Source organism: Apis cerana, linkage group LG14 (assembly GCF_029169275.1).
Source record: "Apis cerana isolate GH-2021 linkage group LG14, AcerK_1.0, whole genome shotgun sequence".
NCBI lineage: Eukaryota > Metazoa > Arthropoda > Insecta > Hymenoptera > Apidae > Apis > Apis cerana.
Genome location: NC_083865.1, coordinates 4,233,139 through 4,257,621, shown reverse-complemented (window position 1 = coordinate 4,257,621; position 24,483 = coordinate 4,233,139). Strand labels below are relative to the sequence as shown.

The 24,483-nt window shown below is 28.3% G+C and overlaps 1 long non-coding RNA gene across 5 annotated transcripts in view; it reads left to right on the top strand.

The window, feature by feature from the left end:
- The window catches only part of LOC133667312 (uncharacterized), a 41,763-nt gene continuing 17,280 nt past the window's right edge, over positions 1-24,483 (top strand). For 2 of the 5 annotated variants that reach the window (XR_009832684.1, XR_009832689.1), the window contains exons 1-12: positions 1-234; positions 1,263-1,377; positions 1,696-1,969; positions 2,055-2,128; positions 6,952-6,998; positions 9,201-9,337; positions 10,374-10,488; positions 16,070-16,116; positions 18,202-18,338; positions 19,383-19,497; positions 19,813-20,086; positions 20,172-20,245. This is a non-coding gene — a long non-coding RNA (uncharacterized LOC133667312). The remainder of the gene's footprint in view (positions 235-1,262; positions 1,378-1,695; positions 1,970-2,054; positions 2,129-6,951; positions 6,999-9,200; positions 9,338-10,373; positions 10,489-16,069; positions 16,117-18,201; positions 18,339-19,382; positions 19,498-19,812; positions 20,087-20,171; positions 20,246-24,483) is intronic. The other 3 variants (XR_009832687.1, XR_009832685.1, XR_009832686.1) reach the window with 3 other exon arrangements.

Here is a 24,483-nt window from a genome sequence, read left to right as displayed (position 1 = left end):
ATATATATTTTTAATATTGTTAATTAAAAAAATTAAAATATATCATGCAATATTTCAATTTTCCATACGATTTCGATTATCGAAATAATATCGATAGGATCGATATAATCGAGTTCCGTTACCAGCCAATGAGAGAGCTTCTTGGCGAAATTTGGCGCGCAGCGTCAGTCTTCAGTGGAAAGTGAACAAGTGAGGACGTGTGACCGCTGCCGGCTTGGAAAATTCTACTGCGCAGTAAGTAATTTTGATCAAATTCTGCTACGAATTTATAAATTATTATTATTTTCGTTCATTTAATCATCCTTTTATTATTTTGAGTGTCGAAATTAATTGATATTTTGAGTTTTTTTTGTGTTTTCGATCATTGAATACCGGTAATTCGTGTTTCGTCGAGACGAGATTCGAATAGACTTGTTGCTTCACTTTCGTCTACTTTTCCTACGCATTCGTTTTACGATTTTGATTGCCATTTGAAAGAATTATCGATTTTCGGGATAATTTGAAAGAAAAATGATTTGTAGTGTGCATATATTACGATATACGGTTTACGGTTTACGGTTTACGATTGATTTTAATGTTTCGTAACTTTCGACAAATAAATTTATTAGAATAAATTTATTAGAATAAATTTATTTAGAATAAATTTCTATAATTTTTCGACATATTGTAAGAAACGAAAGGAAGACAACAATTTTACTTCATATCGGTTATATACGTATATATATTATATCGGTGATCATATTTCGTTTCTAAATGCGTCTCTTTGTAACGTTTATGTAGTTTTTCTGTTTTGTTGTTATGATGGTCGAAGCTGATAAAATAAAATGTGTGTTCATAACATAGCTTTTCTAAGAAATTAGGTGTTTGTATTTTTTGCCACGCTCGACATGTTTCGACAGGCTTCGACAGGCTTCGACAAGTTTCGACAGGTTTCGACTCGCGCATCTCCCCCCACCCCCACCTCTCCCCGCGAAAATTCGTTAACCGAAATTGTGCTAACCGTCTTTGTGTATCCATATTCGTATTAGAAACTTCACTTTTTCTTTTAATTTGTTTGCTGCGTAGTACGTACATATTTTTTCTTAATCATCCTATCATTCCTATCATTACTATTCAATAAATACGCGATTATTATTATTATTACTTGGCAATCTTTTGAATTAAAATTTATGCTTTGATCGTTGCTTCATTTTTTATTTGTGACCGATTAATTTCATAGATTTCACGTGTATATTTGAAAAATCTCGTTTTCTTTTGTACAGATTATTACCAGATTATTACTGGGCCGATATATTGGTCGGGAAGGCGGGAAAAATTCCAACATGGACGCCATTGTACTTTTTCAAAGAGAAAAGTATGATTTTTCGCTCGTGCATTGTATGTATTTATTCTTTATTCATTCGATCGTTATTATTTGATATACTTTGTCATTACGTAAACGTGTATTTTATCCTATATGTATAATGAACATTCATCATAATTATTAATAGTTTTGCATTAAATTTGATATGATCGTTCCATTTTAAATGTTTTTATTCATGAAAAAAAATGGATAATAATCGATTCAGAGTTTTAATAAAAACGTTAATTCTTTCCGAAACAAATGTTGGATAGAAAGAAAAAATATTTTGCTTCTTTTTCTATAGATTCCACGCGCCCCCCTCCCACTCATTACTAATACAACTTTATTTCCAGAGAATTTTTGTGATCGCGCGCAATGCGATCGGTAGATTCAGTGTTTGCTTCGTAATAGTTTTTTAGAGTATTTAGAGCACAATAGCTCTAATTAAATTACTATAATTATTCGCGAAACTAGAGTCAGTGCTTGTTCGCCGCTTCTATTTGAAATCGACGCGTTAGTAGTTTTTTATTTTTATTTTTTTTATTTTTTTGAAATTTTATTCGTTTTCGGTACAGGGTAGAATCAGTGTTCCTCGAGGAATAGGGCGGTCATCCATCACGCGAAGAGGTAATTGTTTTTATACATTTTCTATTCGCTTCGACTTTTTCAAATAATCAGAATTTTAATGAGAGTGTTTCATGTTTGGTTACAGTTCTCCCTTCCTCGTGATGACTATTTGGCGATGACATCTTGGGCCACGACAATGCAGATTCTTCGCATCTATTGGTGAGTCGCATGCATTTATGTTCCTCCGGTCATTCAATCATGTCGTAGGACGAAAGGTCCGTATCGACACGGATGACTGGTTGTATACGTAGAATTTTGCACGAGCACAGTGACCACGGGTATTTATTATACTCGTGAATAGTAACATTTTTCTTGTATTTTATTTATTAGATCAGGATAGATCTTCTTGCACGTCGCGTTTTTGTAAAGATGATATTGATAGTTAATTTTAATATTAAACAACACGTTAATTATGAATATATAGAATGATATGAATAATTAGTAGTTTGATTGATCTATGATTGATTTATTTATTTTCTCTACGATTATTTGTAAAATGAATGAACATATATTTATGAATATTGTTACAAATATTATTTACGAATAAAAATTAAGATTCAAATAAGTGAGAAATAATGAAATGAATTCAAAATTGTGAAGAAGTCGGATACCATCCGACTTCGTTACAATATCAATATAAAAATATGAATTATTACACAATTATACAATAATACAATTGATAGTGGATATTATCGTTATGGTGTATGGTTATAGATATGGTAATAAACAATTTATATAATAATTTTATTTTTTCCATTTCATCGTAATATTTAATTACTTGATATTTATTTTTAAACTTAAGTATGATTCTAAATGTAAAAATATTTATTTTTTCCGTAAGAGAATATGTGAAATATTACGTGCAAGAAGATACTTCGCGACAGGTAGATTTCTGAATCTAAACAAGAAGTTTTTTGCGCTAGTTTTATGTTTTCGAAAACATGTTTGGATAAAGAGATCGCCTGAGGTTATTTTCATTGAAATTCTTTTTAGAGTCAATTATTTTCTATTATTAATTGTCATACGTAAATTTAATATAGTCAATTTTTATAATATATCAAAAATAAATTTCTTCTTTATTCTATATTTCAATATTTTTGCTTGCTAAAATTAATAAGAAAATTCATAAAGTTTACAAAGAGAATTTATTAAAGTTTGAAATAAAGCAAATGAGCAAATCTAAGAGAGTGAGAAAGTGAGAAAACATTAGTCCGTTAGATGTACTAATAATTTTTTTTAGCTCAGGATTTTCAGGTTTAATCCTTTCCGTGTTCTTTGCCAGGATCTCACTCACGTGCCCAGGTGTTACTTGGGTGAGAGAGAGGCGAAGGGCATGATGATTTTAGTTCATAAGCTAATAAAAATCTTTCAGCGATTGACGATGCGTTAGTGTATCGTGCACGACGTATTTTCCACATTTTGTGTGTGTGGTTAGGCTGTGGAATTGCGTCGTTCAATAGTTATTCTATACGATTTACGTTATTCTATACGATATAACTCGAGATATTTAACATATTTATTATCGATTAATCTCGTTACAATTCGCAACATCCACAAATAATATTACCCACAATATTGGATTTTTTACTTTGAAATTACAACAAATTTGATTTGATATGATAAAAGGCATATTTTTTGTTAACAAATATTGACAATTAAAATAGAGATATACACATTCAGAGATATTTTCATGACATTTGACGCAATGATCGCTAGCCATCGTCAATCGATTTCAGGAAAATGGTACGTAAAGTTAGAGTATGAAAGTAGTGTGCCAAGCTCGGGTGTCGGAGGCGTCCCGGGACGTTTTCCTAGTGTAGGATTTTGCGCCCGAGTATTATGCGTGAGAATCGTTGAATGAGTGTGTTGGTGCGCCTGTTTTGCTATTTTTAAATATAGGGCTAGGTAGGATAGGTAGCATACTTTCTGGTGTGTATGTTAATTATAAGTAGGTAGGGCCGGGCAGGTTGTCACAGTCTCTGATCGGGTAGGCGCGTTTTCGCGTGACAATCTGTTTCAGGAAATAAAATTTGAAGAATCGAGAGTGAAGCCGGTTGAAACGAGTGGAGCATGCCACTCGTTTTTGGCTTTGCTCATCGATTTTTCGAATTTCCGCGGTCGCGGTCGCGAAAGATTTCGAAACGAACGTTGAGCTCGAGATTCTGCACACGTACGATGGACGATCATTAAGATCGTTAATCAATTCATGTGCACTCAGTTTCCGCGATTTAGACTTTTTTTCTTTTTTTTCTTTGATTAGTGCGATTAGTGAATCTCGAGCCTAGATTTAAGTTTCAGCGGGCATTGCGCCCGAAGGAGGAAGACCGAAGAGGCCCGACAAACTGTCACGAAGAGGGCTGCAACGAATGGCTTCTCATTTTTTGGTTCTTGTTTGGGTCCAAAGAATGGGAAGTCATTGTTACTATTTTGTCACTGTGCTCGTTTAGTAGTATGTAGTAATTGTTGTTGTATCGTTTGGCCGTTTTGCATGCCGGCCCATCATTAAGATCCAGTCATCATGGGCATCGCGTGTTTTATTAGTGTTGCGATTGATTAATAACGGGTTGAATTAGAGTCCTTTATTACATATGTTGCTTTATAAAATGAGAATCGCGTTTGCATTATAAGATATGAATTATAAGATATCGCGATTTTTTTTTTTGCTATGAATTGTATAAATTTCTTATAAAGTAAAATTTATATCTTTGTGATTAAGATTCTTTATTTCTGATCACTAATAATAATAATTTATAGTCAGAATTAACGATTTCCATAGTTTTAAAATATTTGTTTTAAAATATAGTTTGTTTTAAAATATAGCGTTGCGTTGATAAATAATCGCGTTTGTTCAAGTAGTGTTGCGAATATTGAATGCCCAAATTTCTTTCACTGGAATTGTGGAAGAACTCACGTTCCTGTTCCTGAATCACCTTAAGTGGCTAAAGAAGCTACAAGGGTGATTATACAATGGTAATCAATAAGGAGACCATTGGATTTTTCTTGAATCATTCTTTATTAGTGTTGCGTTGTTTAAATTTGAGTGCGTAGAGTAACGTTGCGTAAATATAATCGATTGTTTCGGGATTTTTCCATATCTTTGTTTTTTTTTTTTTTTTTTTAAGTATAAATTAATTAATATTGCAAGCATAAGAAAGCACTCATCGCGATTGATTTAAAAATTTGTTATTTTATTAAAAATATATTATTTTATTAGTGTTGCGATACAAAATGAATATTCCACTCGCGGTTTGTTGTTCGATTCATATCGAGTGGAAAATATTTTTATTTTAGTAGTCCTTCTGGCTGCTATATTCTTTTATTTTTCAGCACCCCTTATCACGTTCCTCGCAGAAAATGTTACTGTAATATTTGTTTTTCTCTTTGACGAAGAGAATCATTGAAATTTCGAATTAATAATTCGATAATTGTTTTTATGAAATTATGAATTTCTTGAAGTCAATAATGTTGAATGTTCGTTATATTTATCATTTTATATAATTATATTACGAATTTTTCCAAAAAAATTACAATATTTGTTTGGAATATTTTTATACCATTATGCTAATCCTTTATTTGAGTTTGTTTCAGGTCCATATCAATTCTAGGAGAGCAGTTATTTATTTCAAGAAAATTTTGTATCATCGATTAATAAATAATTATATGTTACTAATTATTTATAATTTGATTCGTTTCAGGACCTATTAATGAAATCAATCAATCATCACTCATAATAAACATTTTACATAATGTTTCTCTCTTTTCGGTTATGTTTATTTTTAAATAGAAGGGGCCCCTAAACAAATCATTTAGATAGATAGATTTTTGTATAGATAGGTAGTACCTTCCTTTAAAACAGAGAGAAATGCATTTAGATTCTGTGTTGATAGGGATGGTGTCATAAGGTGTGACTCTGTAATTAATTGGAAAGGTATGATTGTATTTTATTAGATTCTTTGGATAGGTAGGGACGGTGTGACTCTGCAATTAATTGGAAGGATATAACCGTATTTTATTAGATTCTTTGGATATTGTTTGCATGGTGTGATAGGGTGTGAGTCTATAATGAATTGGAAAGGTATAACTGTATTTCATAAAATTATATTCTATGTAGGTAGGGATGATGTGATAGGGTGTGAGTCTGAGTAATAAAATGGAAAATTATATAGTTGTATTTTGTAAAATTAGATTCTGTGTAGGTAGGGATCGTGTGAGTCTGTATTGAATTGGAAAGAAACTGTATTTTATAAAATTTTGTACTAATCTTTTATAAACATTCTTATTTATTTCAGAGATCAAAGTGTGGTGGAATCAATGATATATTATATATTATATTTATATGATATATTATATTATATATGATGATATATTATATTTATATTTCGTACAATCCTTAATCTTAATTGTATTAAGAAAATTTTTATATGGATAGATTCCCTAAATCTTTGAATGAGGAAGGTACTACTTTTAGATTTAGGAATAAAGTGATTGAAATAAGGATTTAGTTAGTATATAGTAAGTAGAAACTAGGAAAATAGGAGGTTTAAATGAGACTTGATCTTGAAGATTATATGTTAAATTTCCTTTAGGACTATGTTAAATCATATTTATGATTTAACATATTAATATATTTCTAAATTGAGTTGTTAAAATTTTTATATTGAAAAGTATCAAAAAGCAGTAAATAGATTGCTTGTAGAATTGCTGTTATAGAAGATAAAATATATTTGCAAATGCATGCTTAATAATGCTGGTAATGATGATTGATATTGAAAGTGATGATGATTAATAAAATAAGTATAATTCTATGTGAAATGCATTTCACTCTTTTTTTTTTTTTCGCTTTCAAACTTCGTAATATATTAATATTTTATATATTTATACTCATAATAATATAAAATATTGATGTATGTACGAATGTATTTGTGTATTTGTGTTTCATGTACATTTGTATTAGCGATTAAGATTTAATTCAAGTTTTTTAGTTTCAGAATTAGCTTTTTCTTGAGATTCGCAACAACCCTCCAAGTTGGTAAGACTTAGAAATCATCATTATTTACTACATAATTTATTTTTGTATCCTTGATACAAGTATAAATTTTATAATAAATAATATGGAAAAATAAATATATAAATAATTTAAAATGTGCATAAATAAATAAAACAATAAGTGTAAAAAAAAGATGAAATATTTAAATAATTAAATAACTAAAATGATAAATATATACATGATTCTTAGTTTTCATTCTTGTTCACTTATGTATGCATCAAGTCATTTATATGTATTTACTATTTTAGTTATTTAATTATTTATATATATATTTATTCATCCATTTGACTAGCTCCTATTTCATTTTGCTTTGTTAAATTAAAATTTGCTTTTATACATTTTGCTTTGTTTAATTACATATTCTTAAAATTATTGATATCTTTATTCCTTTGGTTATATAATTATTTATATATTTAATAATTTTTTATTTATTTGTATTATTTGTATATTGATTTATTTGTATATTTTTTTTATCAAATTTATGTACACATTACATAAATTTATTTATTAATCCTTTTAATTATTTAATTGCTTTTATGTTTATGTTCACTCATTTGTCTGTCTATGTGATTAATATTTAAACCTTTATATTTTGTTCATTTATTTATTTATTTGCCCATTGCTTCATTTATTCAGTTATTTGTACATTTTTTTACTGATTTATTCATAAATTTTTTGTTTTATTCATTTATATATTTTTGACATTTATGCATGCACCCAATTATTTAATATATATTTATCTTTTATTTATGCAGTTATTAATATTTTTATTCATTCTTTTATAGATTAATTTGTCTATTGATTTACTTACAGATTTGTCCATTTGTTTTGTTCATTTATTTTGAAATGAATGCTCAAATGCTCAAATGCATGAAATGATGTATATATTTCTTACTTTAATTTAATAATTTATAATTATTATTTGACTAAAGACTTTTGAACTCTATGCCCAATTCTTTTTTGTTTTATTCACTTGTATATACATCAACATATTTATAAGAATCCTTTTATTTATTCATTTCTTTATTCATTCATGATTTATATCTACTTATACTTACCTTTATGTAGATTTGTAGATTAATTATAAAATAATATAATTGAAACACATTGATATATAAACAATTAAATAAATGAAACAGTGAACAAATAATTTGATGCATACATACATTATAATTATAATATATTAACAATCTAAGAAGTATTAACAAATCTAAGAAGTCTTTAAATGAATCATTAGCAAGTTAATGAATATAAGTAAATCAGTATGTAATAAGTAAATCAGTAGAGTAATAAATAAATTTATGATGCAAAATTATGATATAAATGAAGAAAAGTCTCCAATAAAGTCTAGAAATAAATCATTGAATGAATAAAATGAATGAATAAATCTGTAAGTAATTAAGTAAATAAATAATTTGAGATATAAATGAACATAAGAAAAAAATTTAGAAACGAGACACTGTTTAAATGAATTAATGAATATATAAGTAATACACAATGATATTAATAAGTAAATATATAGGGTAGGGATATAATGATGATAATTAAATAAATAAATTAATAAATAGAAATTGAAATATATAATTTACTTAAATGAATGAGACAAGAACGTTTACAAGAAATTTATTATATATATATATATATATATATATATATATATATATATATAAAATATATATATATATAAAATTATATATATATATTTATATATATATATATATATATATATAATATTTTATATATAAAAATATATATATATTTAAAAATTATTTATATATATATTTATATATATATATATAATATTTTATATATATATAAAAATATATATATATATATATATATATATATAATATATATATAAAAAAAAACAAACGAATAAATAAATATATAAATGGATAAAGATTAAATAAATAAATGATTTCATGTAAAAAAATGTACAAATAAATCATTGGACAAATATATCGATAATGTCGGTAATAATCGATAAATCGATTATTAGTAAATAAATTATATAATGGAAAATGTACGAATAGAGGAATGATATTAATAATCAATTAATTAAAATTTAATAATACAAATAAATTAATAATATATATTTTTAATATTGTTAATTAAAAAATTAAAATATATCATGCAATATTTCAATTTTCCATACGATTTCGATTATCGAAATAATATCGATAGGATCGATATAATCGAGTTCCGTTACCAGCCAATGAGAGAGCTTCTTGGCGAAATTTGGCGCGCAGCGTCAGTCTTCAGTGGAAAGTGAACAAGTGAGGACGTGTGACCGCTGCCGGCTTGGAAAATTCTACTGCGCAGTAAGTAATTTTGATCAAATTCTGCTACGAATTTATAAATTATTATTATTTTCGTTCATTTAATCATCCTTTTATTATTTTGAGTGTCGAAATTAATTGATATTTTGAGTTTTTGTGTTTTCGATCATTGAATACCGGTAATTCGTGTTTCGTCGAGACGAGATTCGAATAGACTTGTTGCTTCACTTTCGTCTACTTTTCCTACGCATTCGTTTTACGATTTTGATTGCCATTTGAAAGAATTATCGATTTTCGGGATAATTTGAAAGAAAAAATGATTTGTAGTGTGCATATATTACGATATACGGTTTACGGTTTACGGTTTACGGTTTACGATTGATTTTAATGTTTCGTAACTTTCGACAAATAAATTTATTAGAATAAATTTATTAGAATAAATTTATTTAGAATAAATTTCTATAATTTTTGACATATTGTAAGAAACGAAAGGAAGACAACAATTTTACTTCATATCGGTTATATACGTATATATATTATATCGGTGATCATATTTCGTTTCTAAATGCGTCTCTTTGTAACGTTTATGTAGTTTTTCTGTTTTGTTGTTATGATGGTCGAAGCTGATAAAATGTGTGTTCATAACATAGCTTTTCTAAGAAATTAGGTGTTTGTATTTTTTGCCACGCTCGACATGTTTCGACAGGCTTCGACAGGCTTCGACAAGTTTCGACAGGTTTCGACTCGCGCATCTCCCCCCACCCCCACCTCTCCCCGCGAAAATTCGTTAACCGAAATTGTGCTAACCGTCTTTGTGTATCCATATTCGTATTAGAAACTTCACTTTTTCTTTTAATTTGTTTGCTGCGTAGTACGTACATATTTTTTCTTAATCATCCTATCATTCCTATCATTACTATTCAATAAATACGCGATTATTATTATTATTATTACTTGGCAATCTTTTGAATTAAAATTTATGCTTTGATCGTTGCTTCATTTTTTATTTGTGACCGATTAATTTCATAGATTTCACGTGTATATTTGAAAAATCTCGTTTTCTTTTGTAATCTTTCAGATTATTACCAGATTATTACTGGGCCGATATATTGGTCGGGAAGGCGGGAAAAATTCCAACATGGACGCCATTGTACTTTTTCAAAGAGAAAAGTATGATTTTTCGCTCGTGCATTGTATGTATTTATTCTTTATTCATTCGATCGTTATTATTTGATATACTTTGTCATTACGTAAACGTGTATTTTATCCTATATGTATAATGAACATTCATCATAATTATTAATAGTTTTGCATTAAATTTGATATGATCGTTCCATTTTAAATGTTTTTATTCATGAAAAAAAATGGATAATAATCGATTCAGAGTTTTAATAAAAACGTTAATTCTTTCCGAAACAAATGTTGGATAGAAAGAAAAATATTTTGCTTCTTTTTCTATAGATTCCACGCGCCCCCTCCACTCATTACTAATACAACTTTATTTCCAGAGAATTTTTGTGATCGCGCGCAATGCGATCGGTAGATTCAGTGTTTGCTTCGTAATAGTTTTTTAGAGTATTTAGAGCACAATAGCTCTAATTAAATTACTATAATTATTCGCGAAACTAGAGTCAGTGCTTGTTCGCCGCTTCTATTTGAAATCGACGCGTTAGTAGTTTTTATTTTTATTTTTTTATTTTTTGAAATTTTATTCGTTTTCGGTACAGGGTAGAATCAGTGTTCCTCGAGGAATAGGGCGGTCATCCATCACGCGAAGAGGTAATTGTTTTTATACATTTTCTATTCGCTTCGACTTTTTCAAATAATCAGAATTTTAATGAGAGTGTTTCATGTTTGGTTACAGTTCTCCCTTCCTCGTGATGACTATTTGGCGATGACATCTTGGGCCACGACAATGCAGATTCTTCGCATCTATTGGTGAGTCGCATGCATTTATGTTCCTCCGGTCATTCAATCATGTCGTAGGACGAAAGGTCCGTATCGACACGGATGACTGGTTGTATACGTAGAATTTTGCACGAGCACAGTGACCACGGGTATTTATTATACTCGTGAATAGTAACATTTTTCTTGTATTTTATTTATTAGATCAGGATAGATCTTCTTGCACGTCGCGTTTTTGTAAAGATGATATTGATAGTTAATTTTAATATTAAACAACACGTTAATTATGAATATATAGAATGATATGAATAATTAGTAGTTTGATTGATCTATGATTGATTTATTTATTTTCTCTACGATTATTTGTAAAATGAATGAACATATATTTATGAATATTGTTACAAATATTATTTACGAATAAAAATTAAGATTCAAATAAGTGAGAAATAATGAAATGAATTCAAAATTGTGAAGAAGTCGGATACCATCCGACTTCGTTACAATATCAATATAAAAATATGAATTATTACACAATTATACAATAATACAATTGATAGTGGATATTATCGTTATGGTGTATGGTTATAGATATGGTAATAAACAATTTATATAATAATTTTATTTTTTCCATTTCATCGTAATATTTAATTACTTGATATTTATTTTTAAACTTAAGTATGATTCTAAATGTAAAAATATTTATTTTTCCGTAAGAGAATATGTGAAATATTACGTGCAAGAAGATACTTCGCGACAGGTAGATTTCTGAATCTAAACAAGAAGTTTTTGCGCTAGTTTTATGTTTTCGAAAACATGTTTGGATAAAGAGATCGCCTGAGGTTATTTTCATTGAAATTCTTTTTAGAGTCAATTATTTTCTATTATTAATTGTCATACGTAAATTTAATATAGTCAATTTTTATAATATATCAAAAATAAATTTCTTCTTTATTCTATATTTCAATATTTTTGCTTGCTAAAATTAATAAGAAAATTCATAAAGTTTACAAAGAGAATTTATTAAAGTTTGAAATAAAGCAAATGAGCAAATCTAAGAGAGTGAGAAAGTGAGAAAACATTAGTCCGTTAGATGTACTAATAATTTTTTTTAGCTCAGGATTTTCAGGTTTAATCCTTTCCGTGTTCTTTGCCAGGATCTCACTCACGTGCCCAGGTGTTACTTGGGTGAGAGAGAGGCGAAGGGCATGATGATTTTAGTTCATAAGCTAATAAAAATCTTTCAGCGATTGACGATGCGTTAGTGTATCGTGCACGACGTATTTTCCACATTTTGTGTGTGTGGTTAGGCTGTGGAATTGCGTCGTTCAATAGTTATTCTATACGATTTACGTTATTCTATACGATATAACTCGAGATATTTAACATATTTATTATCGATTAATCTCGTTACAATTCGCAACATCCACAAATAATATTACCCACAATATTGGATTTTTTACTTTGAAATTACAACAAATTTGATTTGATATGATAAAAGGCATATTTTTTTGTTAACAAATATTGACAATTAAAATAGAGATATACACATTCAGAGATATTTTCATGACATTTGACGCAATGATCGCTAGCCATCGTCAATCGATTTCAGGAAAATGGTACGTAAAGTTAGAGTATGAAAGTAGTGTGCCAAGCTCGGGTGTCGGAGGCGTCCCGGGACGTTTTCCCTAGTGTAGGATTTTGCGCCCGAGTATTATGCGTGAGAATCGTTGAATGAGTGTGTTGGTGCGCCTGTTTTGCTATTTTTTAAATATAGGGCTAGGTAGGATAGGTAGCATACTTTCTGGTGTGTATGTTAATTATAAGTAGGTAGGGCCGGGCAGGTTGTCACAGTCTCTGATCGGGTAGGCGCGTTTTCGCGTGACAATCTGTTTCAGGAAATAAAATTTGAAGAATCGAGAGTGAAGCCGGTTGAAACGAGTGGAGCATGCCACTCGTTTTTGGCTTTGCTCATCGATTTTTCGAATTTCCGCGGTCGCGGTCGCGAAGATTTCGAAACGAACGTTGAGCTCGAGATTCTGCACACGTACGATGGACGATCATTAAGATCGTTAATCAATTCATGTGCACTCAGTTTCCGCGATTTAGACTTTTTTTTTTCTTTTTTTTTTCTTTGATTAGTGCGATTAGTGAATCTCGAGCCTAGATTTAAGTTTCAGCGGGCATTGCGCCCGAAGGAGGAAGACCGAAGAGGCCCGACAAACTGTCACGAAGAGGGCTGCAACGAATGGCTTCTCATTTTTTGGTTCTTGTTTGGGTCCAAAGAATGGGAAGTCATTGTTACTATTTTGTCACTGTGCTCGTTTAGTAGTATGTAGTAATTGTTGTTGTATCGTTTGGCCGTTTTGCATGCCGGCCCATCATTAAGATCCAGTCATCATGGGCATCGCGTTTTTTATTAGTGTTGCGATTGATTAATAACGGGTTGAATTAGAGTCCTTTATTACATATGTTGCTTTATAAAATGAGAATCGCGTTTGCATTATAAGATATGAATTATAAGATATCGCGATTTTTTTTTTTTGCTATGAATTGTATAAATTTCTTATAAAGTAAAATTTATATCTTTGTGATTAAGATTCTTTATTTCTGATCACTAATAATAATAATTTATAGTCAGAATTAACGATTTCCATAGTTTTAAAATATTTGTTTTAAAATATAGTTTGTTTTAAAATATAGCGTTGCGTTGATAAATAATCGCGTTTGTTCAAGTAGTGTTGCGAATATTGAATGCCCAAATTTCTTTCACTGGAATTGTGGAAGAACTCACGTTCCTGTTCCTGAATCACCTTAAGTGGCTAAAGAAGCTACAAGGGTGATTATACAATGGTAATCAATAAGGAGACCATTGGATTTTTCTTGAATCATTCTTTATTAGTGTTGCGTTGTTTAAATTTGAGTGCGTAGAGTAACGTTGCGTAAATATAATCGATTGTTTCCGGGATTTTTCCATATCTTTGTTTTTTTTTTTTTTTTTTTTTAAGTATAAATTAATTAATATTGCAAGCATAAGAAAGCACTCATCGCGATTGATTTAAAAAATTTGTTATTTTATTAAAAAATATATTATTTTATTAGTGTTGCGATACAAAATGAATATTCCACTCGCGGTTTGTTGTTCGATTCATATCGAGTGGAAAATATTTTTATTTTAGTAGTCCTTCTGGCTGCTATATTCTTTTATTTTTCAGCACCCCTTATCACGTTCCTCGCAGAAAATGTTACTGTAATATTTGTTTTTCTCTTTGTCGAAGAGAATCATTGAAATTTCGAATTAATAATTCGATAATTCGATAATTTTTATGAAATTATGAATTTCTTGAAGTCAATAATGTTGAATGTTCGTTATATTTATCATTTTATATAATTATATTACGAATTTTTCCAAAAAATTACAATATTTGTTTGGAATATTTTTTATACCATTATGCTAATCCTTTATTTGAGTTTGTTTCAGGTCCATATCAATTCTAGGAGAGCAGTTATTTATTTCAAGAAAATTTTGTATCATCGATTAATAAATAATTATATGTTACTAATTATTTATAATTTGATTCGTTTCAGGACCTATTAATGAAATCAATCAATCATCACTCATAATAAACATTTTACATAATGTTTCTCTCTTTTTTTTCGGTTATGTTTATTTTTAAATAGAAGGGGCCCCTAAACAAATCATTTAGATAGATAGATTTTTGTATAGATAGGTAGTACCTTCCTTTAAAACAGAGAGAAATGCATTTAGATTCTGTGTTGATAGGGATGGTGTCATAAGGTGTGACTCTGTAATTAATTGGAAAGGTATGATTGTATTTTATTAGATTCTTTGGATAGGTAGGGACGGTGTGACTCTGCAATTAATTGGAAGGATATAACCGTATTTTATTAGATTCTTTGGATATTGTTTGCATGGTGTGATAGGGTGTGAGTCTATAATGAATTGGAAAGGTATAACTGTATTTCATAAAATTATATTCTATGTAGGTAGGGATGATGTGATAGGGTGTGAGTCTGAGTAATAAAATGGAAAATTATATAGTTGTATTTTGTAAAATTAGATTCTGTGTAGGTAGGGATCGTGTGAGTCTGTATTGAATTGGAAAGAAACTGTATTTTATAAAATTTTGTACTAATCTTTTATAAACATTCTTATTTATTTCAGAGATCAAAGTGTGGTGGAATCAATGATATATTATATATTATATTTATATGATATATTATATTATATATGATGATATATTATATTTATATTTCGTACAATCCTTAATCTTAATTGTATTAAGAAAATTTTTATATGGATAGATTCCCTAAATCTTTGAATGAGGAAGGTACTACTTTTAGATTTAGGAATAAAGTGATTGAAATAAGGATTTAGTTAGTATATAGTAAGTAGAAACTAGGAAAATAGGAGGTTTAAATGAGACTTGATCTTGAAGATTATATGTTAAATTTCCTTTAGGACTATGTTAAATCATATTTATGATTTAACATATTAATATATTTCTAAATTGAGTTGTTAAAATTTTTATATTGAAAAGTATCAAAAAGCAGTAAATAGATTGCTTGTAGAATTGCTGTTATAGAAGATAAAATATATTTGCAAATGCATGCTTAATAATGCTGGTAATGATGATTGATATTGAAAGTGATGATGATTAATAAAATAAGTATAATTCTATGTGAAATGCATTTCACTCTTTTTTCGCTTTCAAACTTCGTAATATATTAATATTTTATATATTTATACTCATAATAATATAAAATATTGATGTATGTACGAATGTATTTGTGTATTTGTGTTTCATGTACATTTGTATTAGCGATTAAGATTTAATTCAAGTTTTTTAGTTTCAGAATTAGCTTTTTCTTGAGATTCGCAACAACCCTCCAAGTTGGTAAGACTTAGAAATCATCATTATTTACTACATAATTTATTTTTGTATCCTTGATACAAGTATAAATTTTATAGTAAATAATATGGAAAAAATAAATATATAAATAATTTAAAATGTGCATAAATAAATAAAACAATAAGTGTAAAAAAAAGATGAAATATTTAAATAATTAAATAACTAAAATGATAAATATATACATGATTCTTAGTTTTCATTCTTGTTCACTTATGTATGCATCAAGTCATTTATATGTATTTACTATTTTAGTTATTTAATTATTTATATATATATTTATTCATCCATTTGACTAGCTCCTATTTCATTTTGCTTTGTTAAATTAAAATTTGCTTTTATACATTTTGCTTTGTTTAATTACATATTCTTAAAATTATTGATATCTTTATTCCTTTGGTTATATAATTATTTATATATTTAATAATTTTTTATTTATTTGTATTATTTGTATATTGATTTATTTGTATATTTTTTTTATCAAATTTATGTACACATTACATAAATTTATTTATTAATCCTTTTAATTATTTAATTGCTTTTATGTTTATGTTCACTCATTTGTCTGTCTATGTGATTAATATTTAAACCTTTATATTTTGTTCATTTATTTATTTATTTGCCCATTGCTTCATTTATTCAGTTATTTGTACATTTTTTTACTGATTTATTCATAAATTTTTTTGTTTTATTCATTTATATATTTTTGACATTTATGCATGCACCCAATTATTTAATATATATTTATCTTTTATTTATGCAGTTATTAATATTTTTATTCATTCTTTTATAGATTAATTTGTCTATTGATTTACTTACAGATTTGTCCATTTGTTTTGTTCATTTATTTTGAAATGAATGCTCAAATGCTCAAATGCATGAAATGATGTATATATTTCTTACTTTAATTTAATAATTTATAATTATTATTTGACTAAAGACTTTTGAACTCTATGCCCAATTCTTTTTTGTTTTATTCACTTGTATATACATCAACATATTTATAAGAATCCTTTTATTTATTCATTTCTTTATTCATTCATGATTTATATCTACTTATACTTACCTTTATGTAGATTTGTAGATTAATTATAAAATAATATAATTGAAACACATTGATATATAAACAATTAAATAAATGAAACAGTGAACAAATAATTTGATGCATACATACATTATAATTATAATATATTAACAATCTAAGAAGTATTAACAAATCTAAGAAGTCTTTAAATGAATCATTAGCAAGTTAATGAATATAAGTAAATCAGTATGTAATAAGTAAATCAGTAGAGTAAAATAAATAAATTTATGATGCAAAATTATGATATAAATGAAGAAAAGTCTCCAATAAAGTCTAGAAATAAATCATTGAATGAATAAAATGAATGAATAAATCTGTAAGTAATTAAGTAAATAAATAATTTGAGATATAAATGAACATAAGAAAAATTTAGAAACGAGACACTGTTTAAATGAATTAATGAATATATAAGTAATACACAATGATATTAATAAGTAAATATATAGGGTAGGGATATAATGATGATAATTAAATAAATAAATTAATAAATAGAAATTGAAATATATAATTTACTTAAATGAATGAGACAAGAACGTTTACAAGAAATTTATTATATATATATATATATATATATATATATATATATTATTTATATATATATTTATATATATATATATAATATTTATATATATATATATATATATATATATATAATATATATAAAAAAAGAAACAAACGAATAAATAAATATATAAATGGATAAAGATTAAATAAATAAATGATTTGATGTAAAAAAATGTACAAATAAATCATTGGACAAATATATCGATAATGTCGGTAATAATCGATAAATCGATTATTAGTAAATAAATTATATAATGGAAAATGTACGAATAGAGGAATGATATTAATAATCAATTAATTAAAATTTAATAATACAAATAAATTAATAATATATATTTTTAATATTGTTAATTAAAAAAATTAAAATATATCATGCAATATTTCAATTTTCCATACGATTTCGATTATCGAAATAATATCGATAGGATCGATATAATCGAGTTCCGTTACCAGCCAATGAGAGAGCTTCTTGGCGAAATTTGGCGCGCAGCGTCAGTCTTCAGTGGAAAGTGAACAAGTGAGGACGTGTGACCGCTGCCGGCTTGGAAAATTCTACTGCGCAGTAAGTAATTTTGATCAAATTCTGCTACGAATTTATAAATTATTATTATTTTCGTTCATTTAATCATCCTTTTATTATTTTGAGTGTCGAAATTAATTGATATTTTGAGTTTTTTTTGTGTTTTCGATCATTGAATACCGGTAATTCGTGTTTCGTCGAGACGAGATTCGAATAGACTTGTTGCTTCACTTTCGTCTACTTTTCCTACGCATTCGTTTTACGATTTTGATTGCCATTTGAAAGAATTATCGATTTTCGGGATAATTTGAAAGAAAAAATGATTTGTAGTGTGCATATATTACGATATACGGTTTACGGTTTACGGTTTACGGTTTACGATTGATTTTAATGTTTCGTAACTTTCGACAAATAAATTTATTAGAATAAATTTATTAGAATAAATTTATTTAGAATAAATTTCTATAATTTTTCGACATATTGTAAGAAACGAAAGGAAGACAACAATTTTACTTCATATCGGTTATATACGTATATATATTATATCGGTGATCATATTTCGTTTCTAAATGCGTCTCTTTGTAACGTTTATGTAGTTTTTCTGTTTTGTTGTTATGATGGTCGAAGCTGATAAAATAAAATGTGTGTTCATAACATAGCTTTTCTAAGAAATTAGGTGTTTGTATTTTTTGCCACGCTCGACATGTTTCGACAGGCTTCGACAGGCTTCGACAAGTTTCGACAGGTTTCGACTCGCGCATCTCCCCCCACCCCCACCTCTCCCCGCGAAAATTCGTTAACCGAAATTGTGCTAACCGTCTTTGTGTATCCATATTCGTATTAGAAACTTCACTTTTTCTTTTAATTTGTTTGCTGCGTAGTACGTACATATTTTTCTTAATCATCCTATCATTCCTATCATTACTATTCAATAAATACGCGATTATTATTATTATTATTACTTGGCAATCTTTTGAATTAAAATTTATGCTTTGATCGTTGCTTCATTTTTTATTTGTGACCGATTAATTTCATAGATTTCACGTGTATATTTGAAAAATCTCGTTTTCTTTTGTAATCTTTCAGATTATTACCAGATTATTACTGGGCCGATATATTGGTCGGGAAGGCGGGAAAAATTCCAACATGGACGCCATTGTACTTTTTCAAAGAGAAAAGTATGATTTTTCGCTCGTGCATTGTATGTATTTATTCTTTATTCATTCGATCGTTATTATTTGATATACTTTGTCATTACGTAAACGTGTATTTTATCCTATATGTATAATGAACATTCATCATAATTATTAATAGTTTTGCATTAAATTTGATATGATCGTTCCATTTTAAATGTTTTTATTCATGAAAAAATGGATAATAATCGATTCAGAGTTTTAATAAAAACGTTAATTCTTTCCGAAACAAATGTTGGATAGAAAGAAAAATATTTTGCTTCTTTTTCTATAGATTCCACGCGCCCCCCTCCCACTCATTACTAATACAACTTTATTTCCAGAGAATTTTTGTGATCGCGCGCAATGCGATCGGTAGATTCAGTGTTTGCTTCGTAATAGTTTTTTAGAGTATTTAGAGCACAATAGCTCTAATTAAATTACTATAATTATTCGCGAAACTAGAGTCAGTGCTTGTTCGCCGCTTCTATTTGAAATCGACGCGTTAGTAGTTTTTTATTTTTATTTTTTTTATTTTTTTGAAATTTTATTCGTTTTCGGTACAGGGTAGAATCAGTGTTCCTCGAGGAATAGGGCGGTCATCCATCACGCGAAGAGGTAATTGTTTTTATACATTTTCTATTCGCTTCGACTTTTTCAAATAATCAGAATTTTAATGAGAGTGTTTCATGTTTGGTTACAGTTCTCCCTTCCTCGTGATGACTATTTGGCGATGACATCTTGGGCCACGACAATGCAGATTCTTCGCATCTATTGGTGAGTCGCATGCATTTATGTTCCTCCGGTCATTCAATCATGTCGTAGGACGAAAGGTCCGTATCGACACGGATGACTGGTTGTATACGTAGAATTTTGCACGAGCACAGTGACCACGGGTATTTATTATACTCGTGAATAGTAACATTTTTCTTGTATTTTATTTATTAGATCAGGATAGATCTTCTTGCACGTCGCGTTTTTGTAAAGATGATATTGATAGTTAATTTTAATATTAAACAACACGTTAATTATGAATATATAGAATGATATGAATAATTAGTAGTTTGATTGATCTATGATTGATTTATTTATTTTCTCTACGATTATTTGTAAAATGAATGAACATATATTTATGAATATTGTTACAAATATTATTTACGAATAAAAATTAAGATTCAAATAAGTGAGAAATAATGAAATGAATTCAAAATTGTGAAGAAGTCGGATACCATCCGACTTCGTTACAATATCAATATAAAAATATGAATTATTACACAATTATACAATAATACAATTGATAGTGGATATTATCGTTATGGTGTATGGTTATAGATATGGTAATAAACAATTTATATAATAATTTTATTTTTTCCATTTCATCGTAATATTTAATTACTTGATATTTATTTTTAAACTTAAGTATGATTCTAAATGTAAAAATATTTATTTTTTCCGTAAGAGAATATGTGAAATATTACGTGCAAGAAGATACTTCGCGACAGGTAGATTTCTGAATCTAAACAAGAAGTTTTTGCGCTAGTTTTATGTTTTCGAAAACATGTTTGGATAAAGAGATCGCCTGAGGTTATTTTCATTGAAATTCTTTTTAGAGTCAATTATTTTCTATTATTAATTGTCATACGTAAATTTAATATAGTCAATTTTTATAATATATCAAAAATAAATTTCTTCTTTATTCTATATTTCAATATTTTTGCTTGCTAAAATTAATAAGAAAATTCATAAAGTTTACAAAGAGAATTTATTAAAGTTTGAAATAAAGCAAATGAGCAAATCTAAGAGAGTGAGAAAGTGAGAAAACATTAGTCCGTTAGATGTACTAATAATTTTTTTTAGCTCAGGATTTTCAGGTTTAATCCTTTCCGTGTTCTTTGCCAGGATCTCACTCACGTGCCCAGGTGTTACTTGGGTGAGAGAGAGGCGAAGGGCATGATGATTTTAGTTCATAAGCTAATAAAAATCTTTCAGCGATTGACGATGCGTTAGTGTATCGTGCACGACGTATTTTCCACATTTTGTGTGTGTGGTTAGGCTGTGGAATTGCGTCGTTCAATAGTTATTCTATACGATTTACGTTATTCTATACGATATAACTCGAGATATTTAACATATTTATTATCGATTAATCTCGTTACAATTCGCAACATCCACAAATAATATTACCCACAATATTGGATTTTTTACTTTGAAATTACAACAAATTTGATTTGATATGATAAAAGGCATATTATTTTGTTAACAAATATTGACAATTAAAATAGAGATATACACATTCAGAGATATTTTCATGACATTTGACGCAATGATCGCTAGCCATCGTCAATCGATTTCAGGAAAATGGTACGTAAAGTTAGAGTATGAAAGTAGTGTGCCAAGCTCGGGTGTCGGAGGCGTCCCGGGACGTTTTCCTAGTGTAGGATTTTGCGCCCGAGTATTATGCGTGAGAATCGTTGAATGAGTGTGTTGGTGCGCCTGTTTTGCTATTTTTTAAATATAGGGCTAGGTAGGATAGGTAGCATACTTTCTGGTGTGTATGTTAATTATAAGTAGGTAGGGCCGGGCAGGTTGTCACAGTCTCTGATCGGGTAGGCGCGTTTTCGCGTGACAATCTGTTTCAGGAAATAAAATTTGAAGAATCGAGAGTGAAGCCGGTTGAAACGAGTGGAGCATGCCACTCGTTTTTGGCTTTGCTCATCGATTTTTCGAATTTCCGCGGTCGCGGTCGCGAAAGATTTCGAAACGAACGTTGAGCTCGAGATTCTGCACACGTACGATGGACGATCATTAAGATCGTTAATCAATTCATGTGCACTCAGTTTCCGCGATTTAGACTTTTTTTTCTTTTTTTTCTTTGATTAGTGCGATTAGTGAATCTCGAGCCTAGATTTAAGTTTCAGCGGGCATTGCGCCCGAAGGAGGAAGACCGAAGAGGCCCGACAAACTGTCACGAAGAGGGCTGCAACGAATGGCTTCTCATTTTTTGGTTCTTGTTTGGGTCCAAAGAATGGGAAGTCATTGTTACTATTTTGTCACTGTGCTCGTTTAGTAGTATGTAGTAATTGTTGTTGTATCGTTTGGCCGTTTTGCATGCCGGCCCATCATTAAGATCCAGTCATCATGGGCATCGCGTTTTTATTAGTGTTGCGATTGATTAATAACGGGTTGAATTAGAGTCCTTTATTACATATGTTGCTTTATAAAATGAGAATCGCGTTTGCATTATAAGATATGAATTATAAGATATCGCGATTTTTTTTTTTTGCTATGAATTGTATAAATTTCTTATAAAGTAAAATTTATATCTTTGTGATTAAGATTCTTTATTTCTGATCACTAATAATAATAATTTATAGTCAGAATTAACGATTTCCATAGTTTTAAAATATTTGTTTTAAAATATAGTTTGTTTTAAAATATAGCGTTGCGTTGATAAATAATCGCGTTTGTTCAAGTAGTGTTGCGAATATTGAATGCCCAAATTTCTTTCACTGGAATTGTGGAAGAACTCACGTTCCTGTTCCTGAATCACCTTAAGTGGCTAAAGAAGCTACAAGGGTGATTATACAATGGTAATCAATAAGGAGACCATTGGATTTTTCTTGAATCATTCTTTATTAGTGTTGCGTTGTTTAAATTTGAGTGCGTAGAGTAACGTTGCGTAAATATAATCGATTGTTTCCGGGATTTTTCCATATCTTTGTTTTTTTTTTTTTTTTTTTTTTAAGTATAAATTAATTAATATTGCAAGCATAAGAAAGCACTCATCGCGATTGATTTAAAAAATTTGTTATTTTATTAAAAAATATATTATTTTATTAGTGTTGCGATACAAAATGAATATTCCACTCGCGGTTTGTTGTTCGATTCATATCGAGTGGAAAATATTTTTATTTTAGTAGTCCTTCTGGCTGCTATATTCTTTTATTTTTCAGCACCCCTTATCACGTTCCTCGCAGAAAATGTTACTGTAATATTTGTTTTTCTCTTTGACGAAGAGAATCATTGAAATTTCGAATTAATATTGTTTTTATGAAATTATGAATTTCTTGAAGTCAATAATGTTGAATGTTCGTTATATTTATCATTTTATATAATTATATTACGAATTTTTCCAAAAAAATTACAATATTTGTTTGGAATATTTTTTATACCATTATGCTAATCCTTTATTTGAGTTTGTTTCAGGTCCATATCAATTCTAGGAGAGCAGTTATTTATTTCAAGAAAATTTTGTATCATCGATTAATAAATAATTATATGTTACTAATTATTTATAATTTGATTCGTTTCAGGACCTATTAATGAAATCAATCAATCATCACTCATAATAAACATTTTACATAATGTTTCTATTTTTTCGGTTATGTTTATTTTTAAATAGAAGGGGCCCCTAAACAAATCATTTAGATAGATAGATTTTTGTATAGATAGGTAGTACCTTCCTTTAAAACAGAGAGAAATGCATTTAGATTCTGTGTTGATAGGGATGGTGTCATAAGGTGTGACTCTGTAATTAATTGGAAAGGTATGATTGTATTTTATTAGATTCTTTGGATAGGTAGGGACGGTGTGACTCTGCAATTAATTGGAAGGATATAACCGTATTTTATTAGATTCTTTGGATATTGTTTGCATGGTGTGATAGGGTGTGAGTCTATAATGAATTGGAAAGGTATAACTGTATTTCATAAAATTATATTCTATGTAGGTAGGGATGATGTGATAGGGTGTGAGTCTGAGTAATAAAATGGAAAATTATATAGTTGTATTTTGTAAAATTAGATTCTGTGTAGGTAGGGATCGTGTGAGTCTGTATTGAATTGGAAAGAAACTGTATTTTATAAAATTTTGTACTAATCTTTTATAAACATTCTTATTTATTTCAGAGATCAAAGTGTGGTGGAATCAACATTTATATATTATATTTATATGATATATTATATTATATATGATGATATATTATATTTATATTTCGTACAATCCTTAATCTTAAT